Source organism: Podarcis erhardii (genome assembly GCF_964252035.2).
Source record: "Podarcis erhardii genome assembly, chromosome: 3".
Classification (NCBI taxonomy): domain Eukaryota; kingdom Metazoa; phylum Chordata; class Lepidosauria; order Squamata; family Lacertidae; genus Podarcis; species Podarcis erhardii.
In genome coordinates, this window is record NC_138507.1 from 30,236,942 (window position 1) to 30,252,894 (window position 15,953).

The 15,953-nt window shown below is 41.6% G+C and overlaps 1 protein-coding gene across 3 annotated transcripts in view; it reads left to right on the forward strand.

The window, feature by feature from the left end:
- GREB1 (growth regulating estrogen receptor binding 1) overlaps positions 1-15,953 on the forward strand; it is a 105,221-nt gene that overhangs the window by 28,771 nt on the left and 60,497 nt on the right. The window contains exon 1 of one of the 3 annotated variants that reach the window (XM_081856680.1): positions 11,265-11,455. The exons of 1 other annotated variant lie outside the window; for it this stretch is intronic. The gene's annotated coding sequence lies outside the window, so the exon portion shown is untranslated. Of the gene's footprint in view, positions 1-11,264; positions 11,456-12,715; positions 12,844-15,953 lie in introns of those variants that run through there. One more of the 3 variants, XM_081856681.1, reaches the window with a different exon arrangement.

A 15,953-nucleotide genomic window follows, 5' to 3' on the forward strand; every position in this document is an offset into this window, starting at 1 on the left:
AACTGTAAATTGGAATGGAGTTGCTGTTTTCCAAGATACTGATGGTATAGATAATACTGAGGAAGAAGAGGAAGAAGCAGCAGCAGCAGCAGGGAATAATGGTGCTTCTGAATTAATGGAAAAAGACAAAAAGCCTGTTGAATCTGATAATTTGTTTGATGATTTAAAGTCACAGGCACCCAAGGATAGGTTAGATTCTCTTGAGTTTTCTGATCGTGAGCTTAGCCTACAGGCACCTCTTCAGTCCAACAATGATGATTTACAACCTGAAACTAGTAGTTCACTTAGTCCCATTAAGTCTGAGGAGTCTGACTCCCCTTCTGGACTAAGACGTTCAGATAGAAAGAGGCAGAAGCCACAACGATTTGCAGATGAACATTTTAATACTGTGTATGCCAATAAGGTGGTTTTTGAGCCAAAAAGCTACAGTGACGTTCAGAATTTACCTAAGCACCAAGCTGCAAATTGGTATAAAGCTATGAACTCTGAGATAGCTTCTTTAAAAGAGCATAACACTTGGTCTCTTGTACCACAAACCCCAGATATGAGACTTATTGATTCAAAATGGGTTTATAGAGTTAAAATGAATGACAAAAATGAAGTTGTAAGGTACAAAGCAAGATTAGTTGCTAGGGGTTTTCAACAAATTCCAGGCGAAGATTATGATTTGTGTTATTCACCAAGTGTAAAATATGAAACAGTTAAACTTTTGTTAAAAGATGCATCACAACGTGGACATTCTGTTTATCACCTAGATATAAAAACTGCATATTTGTTTGCCGATTTAAAAGAACAAATTTTTATGCGTGTTCCTGAAGGCATAGACGCTGCTGAAGGTTTGGTATGCAAATTAAATAAATCCCTTTATGGTCTGCACCAAAGTGGAAAGAATTGGCACCAAACTTTAGCAAAAGAATTGCTGAATATTGGTTTTTCACAAGGAAAGGCAGACAATTGTGTGTTTATAAAGGAAAGGGCAAACTCTGTAACAAAGATATGTATGTAGATGACGTGTTAATTTCTACAAAAACTAAAAATGAATATGTCCCAGGTGATAATCAAATTGCGGACATTTTTACAAAAGCACTTCCAAAGGTTACACATGAAAAACATGTACAAAGTATGCTTTATGTTTTTGTTCCACAATGATGAACCGCAGGGGAAATGTTGAATGGTTTCTTTAAATGTAAAGGTTCATCATTGTTCCACCTAATGTGTATGTCTTTAAGGGGCCAGAGCAAGGGCCAGAGCAAGATAACGAGACCCAGCTTTACAGCTGTGAAACATAGCAGGTGCTGCTGAGTTGCATTGATTAAAGGTGTGTCAGCATTTGCATGTAGTATATAAGGAGCAGCACCTAGCTCTCCCATTACCCTGGGGGTTGGGTTGGTGGTTGGGTCTGGTTTGTTGTTAATGTATTTAGTGTATAAGGAGTTTTTGTTTTCTTGTAATTAAAACCTTGTTTAAGTTATTTTTGAGTCCCTTTCTTTTTAATGCATGATCTCCCCAGCAAGCTCTCTGCAGCGCTACCATACTGCAAATAGCCAACAGCACTATGTGTCACTCTTGGAAAGCAAAATGACTGAGCGTTAGGCCTGCTTGCTTGGTGGTTCTTCTTATAAGATAATTAAACAGGTTCATGAAGGATAAGTCTATCATTGGTTGTATTCTTCCTACACAGTTGGGAATTGTCGGTGCTGTGGCACTCATGTCCCGCATGTGGACTTCCCAAGGCCAACTGGCTGAAGTTGTGAGGTAAAATTAAACTTCTTCACTGCCCACTGTGAGAATGGGATGCTGGACTGACCCAGCAGACTTTTACCTTCTTATGGTATTGTGTTGATTTGAAAGGGTTTGAAATTATGACCCTAAATTTTGCTTCATCGAAAGGCTGGACTTTTAGTGATTATTTTTTTTTTAAAGCAATGGGGGAAATGCATTGTAAAGTGTGGGGTAATTCTTGCTTCAGTGCAGTGTCATCTAACCTCCCCACTTACATTGACAAAGAAAAAGAAATGTGTGTGTTGCAGGGGGGTGGGGGTGGGGAAGCAGGGAAAAACTAGGGAAGAAACATAAGTAACTAAGTTCCAGACTGGATCAGTCACCAATGGGGGTTTCCCTTGAAATGCAAACAGCAGCTTCATGGGTCTTGGAAGGGGAATACACTGGTACCTCGGGTTACATACGCTTCAGGTTACAGACTCCATTAACCCAGAAATAGTACCTCGGGTTAAGAACTTTGCTTCAGGATGAGGGGGCTTCCGGGTTGGCGCCATCGCCGAATGGCGGACTCCCTCCGAGCTCCGGAGGGAGCCTGCTCGGCAGGGGCTGGGTTCTACCGCGTCGGCGTCGCGGGGACCCTCAAAAACCATGGGCGCTGAAACCCATGGGCATGGTGACTCGGCGGGCACCGTTTGCGCCCCCCGACCCGCGAAGGAGCCTTTTTAAAGGCTACGGAGCGGGTGCCGGGGGGTGTGTGTGGTGCTATGAGTCCTCCGCTTCCCCTACCGAGCGAAGCCGCATGCCATTTGGCGGAGAGCGCTGACTTCTTCCATTGAAAATTCGGATTAAAAAGAACAACCCGTGAGTAATTGGAAACTGGACTTAAAAAGGGGGAAAAAATTTAAATTCGGAGCGAGCGGGGGAGGTGCAAAAAGGAAGTCAGTCTCCCCCCTGTTGTAGAGGATTTAAAGCAAAGGATTTAACAACTAAGATCGAGTGCTACCTTATTTTGATAAAGTCACTAATTTCACGATGGAAAATTATAAGACTGGGCTGGAGGAGAAAAGTAGAACGTGAGCTAAAATGCAACCCCCCCCCCGGGAACCGGGAGCGATCCGCGAGAGCGCCGGGAGAGGAGAAACAGAGGCTTTGACAGCTGTCAAAGGAGCTGTCAAAGCTGAAGAATAAAAAGAGAACTTTGTTATGAGGACTTTGCCGGTTACATTTGTTACAAATTAGATATAAATTGTTTAAAACAAGGAATAACAAGTTACTTTGACTGTTGGGTGCGATCTGGAAGGAAACTGAGTTACTATAATCCCTCTAGAGGCGCTGTGGGACACTACAAGTATTGCTGGCATGGAATTTGAATTGGACTTTTTATCTCCTGGGAAACTGCAGAAATGGAACACTATTTTGTCTACAGAGGTCTCTACACTAAAGGAGACAATAGATTTATCTATTGAAGAATGGAAGGGACTTGACGTAAAGTTTTGTTCCTGAATAACAAAGCCTCTGTAGGGGATTTAGAAGCTTTTGGAATTAGAACATTTTTGCAGGAGAGCAGGAAAAGAAACTAGAGGAAAGTGAGGAGAGAGAATAATAAGAACAACATGAACAACAAGAATTGGACAAAGCTGGAAGTGGGAACATTTGGGACATCCAGATTTGAAAGGTCTAAAGAAACAAAATTGGAGTTTTTACTCTTAAATACAGAGATCTGGATGGAAAAAATGGACCTTTTTGAGATAGAGCTTTTCCAAGATTGGACGCTTGAAACTAAAGATGATCAAAAAGACGGCAAAGACTATTAAAAAGACGGCAAAGTGGACTTGTGAAGGATTTCGGCCTAGATGTGGGATCTCCAGGATGACAACAGGCATTGATGGACATTGAGGAACGCAACCGGGAAAGGGGGGAGGGAAATTTGGAATCCAAAGGGTGTTAAATTATATTTTATTCTTTGTTCCATTTTCTTTTATTTTAATCTGTTCTGTACATTAAAGAGGGGAACTCGTGGAAGGGAGCGGGGTCGATTTTAGGGGATGGAAAAACATTCTTAACATTGGGTTAACTATAATAAGTTTAAAATTTGGGGTAAGAACTTGCTGAATCTATTTGAAGGAATTGGAATACAAGAGGGGGTGGGGTGGGGAAGTCCTGGCAAGATGCTAATGAAAATAAGGTTATAAAATGGATGTTTTATTTTTTTCTTTTTTCTTTTTTCTGTTATATTTGAAAATGTTCAATAAATATTATTAAAAAAAAAAAAAAGAACTTTGCTTCAGGATGAGAACAGAAATTGTTCTCCGGCGGCAGTGGCGCAGCAGCAGGAGGCCCCATTAGCTAAAGTGGTGCTTCAGGTTAAGAATGGACCTCCGGAACGAATTAAGTACTTAACCCAAGGTACCACTGTATGGCAAGGAGAGCACAAATTCCCCAGCCAGTCCTCTAGATGCTCAGGCTTCCCTGGGGGTAAACCACACACACACACACACATTAATTACAGTCATGCAATTAACGTCATGTTTCCTTTGGCCCCGAGGGCAATTTGTTAGTCATTGTAAACAGGGAAGGGCATAGCTCCATGGTAGAGAAAATTGGCATTTATTTTTTTTGCACTCTATTGCACAGGTGTTGGGTATGGAAAAAAGGAATGTGTCAGATAATTGGAATGTATGTCCACTGAAAAGATGTTAGACTATTGATTTGTGTGTAGTGTAAGCTGCTGGTGGTGTGAGCTTACATCCCACCTTTTTACAAATTTATGGGCTTCTTCAGATGTATATTGGGGTCTGTTGTCAGATATTAATTCATCACAAATGCCATGCCTTGACAGTACTATCTTTGGGTGGGTTATTATAGCTCCGGATGAGATGTTTTTCAATTCTGTTACTTCAATTTGACTTTAAGTTTGTTACGTTTTCCTTCCAGTTCAAATAAATCTTTAACCAGTTGCTGCCAGGCTCTGCTGGGTACCTCCCTAGTTATCATGTGTTCTTTTTTTGTGTTTTTGATGTTTTGCACAAGTGTTACAGGTTCAGACCATCTCCTCTCTTTGTACATTAGGTCAGTAGAAGGTGTGCCTTGGCCTTCATTTTCACAATACCATCTCAAGGTCTTCTTCATGTTCCAGTATCTCTGGACACATTGCCTTTGAGGTCACAATCTTTTACCCTTTCAGAATCAGACCATTTTCTACTGTTAGCTCTATCTTATCATTCCAGAAATACAATAGACCACCCCACACTTATGGTTTCTTTAAGGCAGACAATATCCTGCCTCTCTCTGCTTTGTGCCTAGTTTCTTCCAGTTTGTTTGTGATTGCAGTGAGGTCTTTCAATAGCATGTACACCTGCTCTTCTAAGTCTTTTTTCTCTTTGGCATTTCTGTGGGTGGCATTTCTCTTAAAGGGGCCACATGCCAGATATTTAATTGATAATGCATATGTTACAAATAGTATATTTCTGGAACATTTGTGCTCCTCTGACATGGTAACCCTCAGGACTGCAAACTCATACATTTAAAGCACCCTGCTCCCAAGAATCCTGGGAACTGTGCTTTACCTGCCATGGAGCTACAATTTCCCATACTCTTAGAAAACTACAGTTCCCAGGATTCTATGGGAGCAGGGAATATGCTTTAAATGTAAGGTGTTTATGCAGTATTTCAAGAGTTGAACCTGACAAAAAGTCAGCAGGGCACTGCATCATATGCTTCCTTCTTTGTTTCCTGAAAATTGTCCAAGGGAAATTGGAGTTCTTGTACAAGTGTTCCAAAGTTGTTTTTGTCGCTGTTTCTGATTGCATCCCACCCAGCCCCATAAAACAGTGCACTTGGCACATTCGAACAATAAACAAACATTCAATTGCACGGAAGACCTTTGGTTTGAAACAACAGACTGGAGACAAATAAAGTGGCTTGTTATATTTGATACTTGATAACATGCTGATAACATGCTGTAGCTTAACATTACGTGCCTGATCAAAATTTATTCTGACCTGACCCTAGACATTCATTTGGAACTAATTTCTGTTGGCTTCCCATAAATGTGCTAGCCTGCCGCCTTAATATATTAATACAGCAGATCACATTGCCAGCAACCATGGAAAAGCTTGTTAGTACAAGGTCCACAACTTCATGACTACATAGTTATGATTCAGTGTTTGCTTAAATTGCAAATAAAAGTAGTTTTGAATATACTGCTTTTCCCACTGGAACTTTTGGGGTTAGGGTTGTGATTTAGCACAGAATTCTGTGCTCTATGTATGAACCAATCAGCCAAATTTTGTTGAATTATCCAAGCTATATACTTTATTCATCATCACTTATTTGAATGTGGGGAGGGGCAAGCATTCATTCAAGGGACCTTGAAGCTGCCTATCTATTGTTAAGTACATGGGCAGCAAACTGAGCAGAAAGACATGGCTCCTGATCACAATCTTCCCCCATTAGAGTGCATTGTATTTCTATTTAAATTATGGCACTGTTTTGTCCACATATGTAGAAATCAGCAGATGCATTTTTATGCAAATCTACTTCACATTGGGTCTTCATATTTTCTGGAGAAGCATAAAGAACCATCTTAACCAAAAGCTGCTTTGAGGATATTTTTCTTTCTTTCTTCCTCTCCCACCCTAGCTATTAAATCTTTTTATCTTGTGATATCAGAGGCAAGACCTGGGACCTGAAGCAGGTCCTCTAATACTGATGCTGATTATTCTTCTCCTAACTGTGGGGCTAGGAAAGGTAGAAGCTTCAAAACCTGGACTGATCCCAAAACAGCATTAAGGCAGTTCGCCATCCCAGGAGAAAACCAAAAGCTAGAAAAATCCTGGCCGTCCTGAAGTTGCCAGAACCCACCTGTCAGCTCCATGTCCACCACCAGAAGTGATGCTGGACTCAGGTTCTAGGCAGCTTCCAGCAGTTGCTAGCAGATGCTCCTATGTTCTCCCAAGGAGAGGGTTTGGAACTGGGTAGAAAGGGTGAAATGAATCTGGAATCTTTCTCAACAGATCCAGGCTGTAATCATATTATGGCCTGTGCTAATTAATTGGGCAATTTTTCATTGCTCAGAAAGGCTTTGTGGTACAGGTGACTTGGTGAAAGGTGGTCATCCTAATGCTAATGATGATTTGAAATTACTTGTGGATTAGACAGCGTTATTGATGCTCTTTGGAAAGTTTCCAGTCCCAAATCAGTTGATGTGGCTTGTACAAGGAATGCATGGGGCAACCCAGCCAAATGGGTAAGGTATTATTATTATTATTATTATTATTATTATTATTATTATTATCATTATCATTATCCACTAGCCTCACTCCCAACTTCCTGTGGTCATTAGAACATCTGAGCAGAGCATGCAAATTGTATGGGTATAGGCTTTTCCTGCTATACTCTAGTTCACCAGATGCCAATCATATGTCTCAATATGAAAACAAGCTCTACTTTCTTGGCAAAGGCTGCATCATTTGTAAAATAATCTGTCTGTTTAATAATGCATTCTATTGAAAAGGAATGGGAGGATTTGCTTAGGCATGATTCATCACCGTCTGTTACAATAATTATAAGGGTTTTTTTCCTTGCTTCCCCGGTCAAAACGACCTTATTTTTATAGGGTTTTTTCAGTGCTTGTATGCTTTGCTTTAGGGTTTTGAAAATAAGTTTAGCAACAGAGACACACCTAATTCATTTGCAAGAGGCACTAATAGCCTGTCTTGTTTTCTTCCACATTTCTGTTTGCCATGGTGCCAGAACAGAAACTTTTGTACAACTAAGTTTGATAGGTGACGCAATTGCAAGTCCAACTCACATTTTGATTGCTCAGTGAAATTTCCCATCATTTATGAGTGGGGTGCAAAGTGGGGGCTGTGATTCATGGTAATAATTATTAGCATTTATGTCACTCTTACATGGGACGCGGGTGGCGCTGTGGGTTAAACCACAGAGCCTAGGGCTTGCCAATCAGAAAGTTGGCGGTTCAAATCCTTGCGATGGGGTGAGCTCCTGTTGCTTGGTCCCTGCTCCTGCCAACCTAGCAGTTTGAAAGCATGTCAAAGTGCAAGTAGATAAATAGGTACCACTCCAGCGGGAAGGTAAACGGTGTTTCCGTGCACTGCTCTGGTTCGCCAGAAGCGGCTTAGTCATGCTGGTCACATGACCCGGAAGCTGTACGCCTTCTCCCTCGGCCAATAAAGCGAGATGAGCGCCGCAACCCCAGAGTCGTCTGTGACTGGACCTAATGGTCAGGGGTCCCTTTACTTTTACCTGTGTCACTCTTATAGCAGGAGGCAGGAACCTGTGGCCCTGCAGATGTTCCTGGATTCCAACTCCCACCAACTCCAGTGAAATCCTGTACCTGTTCTATTAAGAAACAAACACCTGGGACTTACTCCCAGGTAAATGTGTACAGTATGGCAACCTTAAGCAACCCATTATTTCTCATTCCCGTCCCACTCCCCAGTCCTCTATCTTCAATAGTGGGATGATATAGGTCTACCTCCTTGGCTCCCAACTGCAACATTTTCAAAAGTATGTGTTCCATGGTTTGGCTATTGAAAAACGGGGTTCGCAGTAGCTAATTGGGAACTACTGGCTTACTTTACAGGGTTGTTGTAAAATTTGCCTAGTTAATGTATGCATTTTTAATCCCTAACCATTGGACAAGCTTATGACTAGCAATGAATGGATGCCAATTGCATATACAATATTAGGCAAACCTGACAGTCTCAAAGTTGAAATTTGTTTTTCATCTTTTGATTTTTGTGTTGTGAACTGCCCTGAGATCTACGGATGTAGGGATGTAGGGTGGTATACAAATTTAAATAACAATAACAGCAGCAGCAACAACAACAATATTATATTTAATTTTCTACAAGTAGCCCAGTAAAAATGTCTAAATAATACAACATTTCATTCCTGTTAAGGCTGCAAAGTACTGTAATTTGCATAAGAATATTTATGGAAAACCTACATAACTAGAAACAGCATGAAGAAACTTGCATATATATTTTTAGACAATAGACTACCCCAAGCCAAATTCCAATGTATGTCATAGTAGTAAAATATCCCAAAGCAAATTCATGCATGTGATGTCAGAAGGACTCTAAAACTGTCTTTTTGGATTAGTTTTGTTTGAAAAACTCCATCAGACCTTTTTTTTTTACCTCAATACTTTCCATTGGTTGTGACAAAAAAGCACTTCAGTAGCAACAATATTGTGATATTTTGTGTCTAAGCAGTTTCGCTTATATGATAGAAAGAAAACGATAAATAAAAAGTGACTGAAATTGGAGAACATTGTTTATTATTGCACAGGTGGCAATGTCCCAGAAGGACTATATTAATAGGTCAACTTGTGTGTAAATTCTGCAATGAAAGGTGCACCTGGAGTTGAATTTTGTCCCAAATTACCAGCCACATCCGTTACAGGGGGTTACACTATTTTTTTAAACAATTCATTACTACTACTACTACCGTTATGAAAACTGCCTATAATTACCAATCAAAATTCCAAATCAGTAACTAAGATTATTTTATTTATTTAAGCAACACATTGATATACAGCCTTCATAACTGCTTATCCCAGGTGGCTTACAAAAGCAACAAAGAATGCAAATAATAATTAAAACAATAAAATTGGTAGCAAAAATAAAATCCATTGGAACAGCAGAGCGACAAAGTCCCTTTGTAGTGTTTAAAATACAGTGGTACCTCACAAGACGAATGCCTCGTAAGACGAAAAACTCGCAAGACGAAAGAGTTTTTCGTTTTTTGAGTTGCTTCGCAAGACGGATTTCCCTATGGGCTTGCTTCGCAAGACAAAAACGTCTTGCAAGTTTGTTTCCTTTGTCTTGCAAGTTTGTTTCCTTTTTCTTAAAACCGTGCATTCAGGGGATGCAGTTGCGACTTGACTTCGAGGAGCAACTCATAGCACACGGTGTGGTAGCCTTTTTTGAGGTTTTTGAAGACTTTGGTGATTTTTGAAGCTTTTCCAAAATCCGTGCTTTGCAAGACGAAAAAAATCGCAAGACGAAAAAAACTCGCAGAATGAATTAATTTCGTATACTTTTCCTTACAGTGCTTAATATCCAGTTCATTAAAATCCCCGTAATTACAAACAGAAGGTGTAGCCGCCTCTAGGAACATTCTCGTGTGTGGGTTGGCCGCTTCACTCAGACTATGAGCTCAGCTTAGTTCAGGAAGAGAGCAGTTACAGAAAGCATTTGTGGTATGAAAAGTTATGACATTTCTGTAGGAAGTAACGGTTTCCTTGGTAACCTCTAGGTTAGATTACTGCAAAATGTTATATGTGGGGCTGCCTCTGAAGACGCTCTGAAAACTTTAGCTGGTGCAGAATTCAGCAGCCTGCTTGTTCAATGGGACAAGATGTTTTGAGCATATAGCACCAAACCTGGCCCAGCTGCACTGGCTGCTAATTAATTTCTGGGCCCAATTCAAAGTCCTGGTTTTGATCTGTAAAGCCATAAATGGCTCAAGAACCGCAGTCCCTCAAGGAGCACCTCTCCCCATATGAACTGACCTGGAGCCTGCTATCATCATGTGAGGCCCTTCTTTGTGTTTGCCCCTCCACAAGAGGCCGGGAGGGTGGCAACACGAGAACGAGCCTTTTCTGTGGTGGCTCCCTGTGTGTGGAATGCTCTCCCCAGGGAGGCTCGGCTGGCACCTTCATTGCATACCTTTGGGTGCCAGGTAAAAACACCCCTCTTCTCCCAGGCCTTTGTCAAATCAAACTGGCCTTTAAAACTGGGGTGTGTGCCTGTGTGTGTGTTTGTGTTTTACTATTTTGTTTGCTTTGCACGCTGTGCATTTTTGTGCTTTTTATACTGGAAACTGCCCTATGATCCTCGGATGAAGGGTGGTACATAAATTTAATAAAGCAAATTAGGTTTTTCTTTTATGTGAGTGTCAGGTCTGGTTCTTCCATGTTCACATCCCCAGGTAAGGCTGAGAAAACACAGAGGTCTGATTTGGTGTAAGATAGCTTCCTAGGTTCTCTCACACCAGATACTCACTATATATCAGATCCACACGTCAGCTGGCTCGAGAGCCCTTTCCTTCCATGTTATAAGAAGAGAGCACTTTAAACAAACACTCGCATCAATGAAGTTTTAGTTTTTTGAAACCGTACAGTGCAAAGTCCAGCCCTCTGCCTTCCAAAAGGGAATAGCGGCTGTGTTGGGGAGGGGGGTGGGGTGGGGAGAGCTGTTGACGTTAATAGTACCTCAGACTGACAGACTGATAAGTACTTGACTGGGAGCAACATGACCTAGCAAAACACTTCAGTGTTAATAAGACATTAGGGGGGGTGGATGCTTCCATTTATCATCTAGCCCATTGGACCCACAAGATTCTGGAACAGCTTGCTGGGTTATGGTGTAGCCCTTATTTTGTTTCCGTCGTGGCCACAGAACATAACAGAGATAGCTTTGAATCCTTCCTCTGTTCTGCTGTCACAGAAGAATGTTTGTGTCATGATGACCTGACCAAGTGTTCAGTTGCACACACACTGTACTGTTTCCAGAGGGTTACTCAGTCAGGCTGACAGGCTCTCTCTTCTGAATCAAAGGGAGGCAAACTCCAGCAGAGCTGGAGTTGGCAGCTATCAGCCACCTTTGCAAGTGCTCTGGCAGTGCTCAGTTCACGATGATTCAAATCACGAGGCTGACTTAGGGACATAATTTTGGGAGCCTGAACACCTCAGCTGTGTAAGGTATAGTGTATGTTTTTTTTGTTTTGTTTTCTTATGTTGGGAACATTTGCTTATTTCTTCCTCTTGTGTCACTGAGATTTTTCCCCCCAGGTGAGATTTACTGTGAAGAGCTACATTATCTAGCCCTGGTGTGGGCTGACTCCCAATTTTCTGTGGCCTCTCTTTTTTCCTTTACTCGGATCCCTGTGGTCCAACAGTGTGTTCTAAAATCACAAAGTAAGAGAGTGCCTAATTGGTATTTCTCAGTGGTTGAACATAACTGCTTTATTTTAAGTGGTCCTGAATGGGCACTCTTGACTTGAGAATATAAGTGCTTGTCACTTAAACCAAGGACTATGTAGTTCTACATTATTTTCAGGAATCCCATCTACCAGCAAGCTTTAGGTAGCCTACTGAGGAAATGTCCTATAGTCTACCTGCGGATACCTCTGCCCATCCTTAACTTAATTACATGGGCTATTGAAGTTCATAATGCCATCATCTTTTTTCCCCAGAATTACGATTATACTCACACTTCTGCCTTGTTATAATGGCAAAGAGACATTGTTTCAAATATGCTTTCCTATAACATCTCTTTAACCGTTGCTCGCAGAAGTGTTCCTTGCTTTCTAGCTCTGCTTCATGTCATAGGAAAGAAACGCAGGCTTTTCAAAGGACAGAATGCTTGAGGGGAATTTTCATTTCACAATACACATGTTCAGAAAGTAATGCCTTGATTGGATTTTATTTACTTTTTTTAAGCTCCCTTCTTTTGCACCAACAATTTTCTAGAGTTAGATTTGTATGAGACGAGATGAAAGCTGACATAGAGGAAATTGTTTCCAAGCTCCAACTTTGTCCTTGTACAATTTTGGTTTCAGGTTTCCAAGAGCAATTGGCTCTATAAAAGGAATGTTTTCCCAGTTTCAAAAACCTGGGTATTTTTTGCTGCTTTAAAAACTTTATTTTTAGGGAAGGTGTGACCATCTACTTCTTGGTCCTGATGCTTTGAGAAGATGGCCCTGGAGGTCCCTCCCAATTGTACAATTCTGTGATTCTATAATTCTATGATTCTATGTCTAAACTGCAGAAGCAAACTATTTTAGTTGCTGTTTCCCATCCCTGCCAATGGGAGTCTTGTCAGGGGGTTGGGGACCTCTTAGCCTAGAAATCTCTACACTCTCTCAGTGAAACAGTTCCCAGGATTATTGGAGAGGTGTGTAGGGGTGGAGTTTGAAATGGCTAAATCAGTTTCAAATAGGAATCCTTACAGTATCAATGTACCTTGTGGATGCGGAAGGCGCTTGTCGGAGGAACTAATACCTCAAGGTCACCTTTGCTTTGCTTAGAAGTAGGATTACTTGGATTTCAGTACACCGGCTGCCACTAAAAGCATACGCAGTCATAAGGTAAGTGCTAGAAATTATGGGAGTGATGTGTTTAAATCGAGCTAGTATCAGCATGGTCCTCATCTTGAATTTGTATGCAAGTTATTAATAGAAAACTAAGAACAGAAGGAAGGCAGAAAGGCAGACAATTCAGTGCTCCTTAAGGAAGATGTATTTGTTTTTAACAGGTGTAGATTATGCTCTGTCCCCCCCCCATAAAGACCTGCCTGCCACAATGCTAATTTTCAGAGTCTCCCTCTCTTCCTGCCTCCAGACCTTTATTAAAAGTCTAGTCTACACTGCTATAGGAAAGGTCTAAAGTTATTATTATGTGCCTATTAGCTTATAAACTAAAACACATGTTTAATATTTCAGGTCCCCCCCCCCCAACTCATGCATTCCCAGTTGCTACCTTGTAGTTGACTGAGAATTCAACCCTGTATAGCTTTCTACTCAGAAGTAAGCCCTGCTGAGTTCAGTGGGACTTCCCAGCTCACTTTCCCTCTGCCTCTTGAGCCTGTGTTTTATCTCAGTGTGGATCACATCTCGGTGGGGCTTCGTGCTCTGAGGCAGGTCATCGTTATTCCCTCATCCTTTTTTAAAGGCGTCTAGACCGAGGGCGACTTTCCAGAAGCCACTGTTAAAGCCTAGATGAAATTTGACCTTATGTTTTAAGCCTGCATAAGCAAACACTCTGCACTGAAGTTGCTCTACCAACTGCCCAGTGAAGAAGCGTAACACCCAGGAACCTGGGATGCTGTTTCCAGAGGCAGAGGATCTGTGCCTTTGTGTGGGTTGGAAGAATAACAGGCTCCTTGGATTGGTAACACTGGAGTTACAGATCCTCAGCATCACAATATCAAGATGTAGTGGGATCCAAAGTACGTTTAATTAGTAGTAAGTCGTACTGTATTGAGTCCAGGCTTACTAGTCCATTTTAGCATTATATAGTCTTAAGGTCATGAAGAGGCACCGTGACATTGAAAGTTTAAAATAAAGAGCTAGTGGGCACCATTCGCCCAAAGCTATGCACACTTAAATCCAGTTGGGTTCAATGCACGGTTAAAACCCGTGGGATGTGAAAATGTCACCCTGTCCATGGAGTGTGACCCATGTTTTCCAGTGCCACTGGGGCATTTTTGCAAGTGGTATAATAAAACCCACACCTTGCAGTCAAGCTTGATAGTGTGCAACTGGAGGTTATAAATAGTGGGGGGGGGGGGGGAGAGATATTAACCTGAGCACACATTCTCCAGCTAATGCTCATTTTACATTCACCTCGCAGATGCGGGGAATGCCAAAACCAATTTAGGAAAACTGCCTCGGATCCAAGCTCTGGGAAATTGGAGTCTCAAAGCTAGTATACACAGGAGATAACTGAGGAAGTGAGTCCTCCTCTTCTCCTTGGGACTATAACTGCAGTGATTCCCTCCTTATTTTTATTTGCTAACACCGCCTCCTTCGCTTTCCCCTCGTGCCTAACAAACTCCACTTATTTAAAGTTTGCCATTCTTTCAAACGCAACTTGATTGTGGTCTGTTAACTCAGAGGCACTAAGTTCTTCCAAAATATGCAGACGAAGCAAGGGAATGGAGGGGGCAGAAACAAGCTCCAGGATGGCAGCCAAACTCTGGGATCTGAGCTAGGCATTAAAACTCTGGGATCTGAGCTAGGCATTAAAAGACACTGCCTGGAGAACTGCAAGCTAGAGACACTTAACAGAGTTATTTTATTTCCAAAGTAACACCTGCAGCGTTTATGAGATCCTGTTAAGAAGCAGAAGAAATCTGCATTAGAATACAGTGTTTCCTGTAGGAGAGGAAGAAAAAGACACTTACAGGATGCAGCTCGGTTGCCTAATGTATTTATTGCCATATCATATATTAGGCGTTAGCCTGCAGTGTTGTTTCTGTTCCAGACTTGCAGCCAATTGATTAGGGAGCTGTTCTCCGCGACTCAAGGGACAAAATAAAGAGTAAACACAATGGCTGGGTGTCTGGGAACTGACAGTCCTCACTTCAAGGCAAAAGATGGCTCACCCTGCATTAGTAACGCTTCCACTTTGAAAATTCACAGTGTCTGATGCTGGGTGCTTTTGAAGCATTGCTGCTATTTTGGTGTGTGTTTGTGTGCATAAGAGGAGGTATTTTCTGTTATTTAGGCTTCCTGGTATAATTTGACAAAACATACTTTGTATTTCAAGGGACATTTATCAGAAATGCAAGGAGACGTGTCCCCTAATTAAGGACATTACATATGACCAGAATGTTCCTTCAGTCTGAGATTCTAAGCTGTGAACTCTGGTTTTTAGCATTACGTATGTTACAACTGCACTGTAAGGCTGCAAATATGCCATACACTGAAAGGATGTGATTTCCACCAAAGAATCCAGGGAACTGTAGTTAATCCACCACAGACCTACAATTCACAGCGCCCTTAATAAACTACAGTTCCCAGGGTTATTCGGGGAAAGTCATTGCTTGAGGAGGTGGCCCAAAACGGCAATCCAATTTACCTTTAAAAATGTGGATGAGGGGGTGACCAAAATTGGTGATGAATGAACTTGAATTTGGCTTCCATGCCTGCTAGGAACAGCATAGAGACTTCCGTTCAAAATCTGATTTGAACTTCAGTTCAAAACCCCTTTCTTCGCCTTGCAAAATCTCGTTCTTCACTTACTCTGCCAGTTGCTTTCATGCCTGCAAAATAAAATTGTGTGATCTCTGGTGTATTATCCTAAACTGCTTTTTTGAAGGGTAGATTTATTCTTTGAGTTGCTGATGAGCTCCAGTGCGGTTTTCGTTTCCTATCCCCTTCACTAAGTCATAGAATTGTAGAACTGGAAGGGAACCCAAGGGTCATCTAGCCCAACCTCATGCAATGCAGGAATCAAATTAAATTGCTCTTCAAGCTCTCTCTTACTTCCCTTTGTAGAATTCTTTTTTTAAAAATGCAGCAAATAGCATCATGATAGGGTTCTGTCATCAGACGTTAGGTTGCAGAGCTGACCACCCTCCCTTCTCCACTTCCTGTTAACATGGAGCCTCTTGAACAGAGCCTGCCAGTATTTTTTCTGATCATTGTTTGGAATTTCACAGACATTTGAAACCTGTGCCACCCCCTTGTGTTTG